The sequence below is a fragment of the Sinocyclocheilus grahami genome, unplaced genomic scaffold (genome assembly GCF_001515645.1).
Source record: "Sinocyclocheilus grahami isolate Dianchi unplaced genomic scaffold, SAMN03320097.WGS_v1.1 scaffold257.1, whole genome shotgun sequence".
Lineage (NCBI taxonomy): Eukaryota > Metazoa > Chordata > Actinopteri > Cypriniformes > Cyprinidae > Sinocyclocheilus > Sinocyclocheilus grahami.
Genome location: NW_015505436.1, coordinates 1,577,513 through 1,579,215, shown reverse-complemented (window position 1 = coordinate 1,579,215; position 1,703 = coordinate 1,577,513).

Below are 1,703 nucleotides of genomic sequence, written 5' to 3'. Positions count from 1 at the left end.
AATTTCTTTACAATCCACTAGATGGTGGTGTTGAGTTTTTTCTGGTGAGGTCAGCTGGGTCACCTTCAGCATGCAGTAAGTTAGTAAAATAAAGAGGGCGGCATCGCGGAACATTATCAGGAAAGCCCCGTCCGCGTTTAAATCGGATGTATGGACTTATATAATAAAATAATAATAATATTAAATCTACACCCCACTTACCATAATGACAAAGCAAAAACAGGATTTATCACAACTTTGCAAATTTATTAAAAGGGAAACACTGAAAAAATGACATTGCACAAGTCTTCATACCCTTTGCTTTGACACTTGAAATTTAGATCAGGAGCATTCCAGTTTCACTGGATCATCTTTGAGATGTTTCTATACTCCGACTGGCGTTAACCTGTGGCAAATTCAGTTGATTGGACATGATTTGGAAAGGCGCACACACCTGTCTATACAAAGTTTAACAGCTGAAATGGATGTCAGAGCAAAAACTAAGCCATGAGGTCAAAGGAATGGCCTGCAGAGCTGAGAGACAGGATTGTGTTGAGACAGATCTGGGGAAGACTACAAAAAATTCTGCTTTGTTGAAGGTTCACAGGAGCAATTAGCCTCCATAATCCTTAATGGATGAAGTTTGAAACAATCAGGGCTCTTTCTAGAGCTGGCCTCCACACCTGTCTATATAAAGTTTAACAGCTGAAATGGATGTCAGAGCAAAAACTAAGCCATGAGGTCAAAGGAATGGCCTGCAGAGCTGAGAGACAGGATTGTGTTGAGACAGATCTGGGGAAGACTACAAAAATTCTGCTTTGTTGAAGGTTCACAGGAGCAATTAGCCTCCATAATCCTTAATGGATGAAGTTTGAAACAATCAGGACTCTTTCTAGAGCTGGCCTCCTGGTCAAACTGAGCAATCGAAGGAGAAGGGTCTTGGTTAGAGAGGTGACCAAGACACTAATGGTCACTCTGGCTGAGCTCCATGATCTTATATGGAGATGGGAGAAACTTACAAAAGGACAAACATCACTGCGACACTCCACCAATCTGGGCTTGATGGCAAAGTGACCAAACTCATGCTTCTCCTCAGTAAAGATACATGAAACCCTGATTGGAATTTACAAAAATACACCTAAATAAAAGATTCTCTGGTCTGATGAACCTCAATTCCTTGTTCATGTCTGAGGGAAACCAAGCACTGCTTATCACCTGCATAATACCATCCCAAGGGTGAAGCATGATAGCAGCAGCATCATGCGGTGGGGTGTTTTTCAGCGGCAGGGACTGGGGAAGTGATCAGAAAATATGGAAAGCTGAATGCAGCTAAATACAGAGATATCCTTAATGAAAACCTGGTTCAGAGCGCTCAGAACCTCAGACTGGGCTGAAAGTTCACCTTCCAACATGACAAATACCCTACGCACACAGCCAAGACAATGCAGCAGTGGCTTAGGGACGACTCTATGAACGTCCTTGAGTGGCCCAGCCAGAGATGGGACTTGGAGCCAATCAGACATCTTTGGAGAAACCTATAAATGGCTGTCCACCGATGGTCAGAGCTTGAGATGATCTAAAGAGAAGAATGTCAAAAAACCCAAATGCAGATGTGCAAAGCTTGTTGCATCATACACAAAAAGACCTGAGGCTGTAATTGTTGACAAAGTGCTTCAACTAAGTTTTGAGTTAAGGGTATGAAGACTTGTGCAATGTCATTTTTT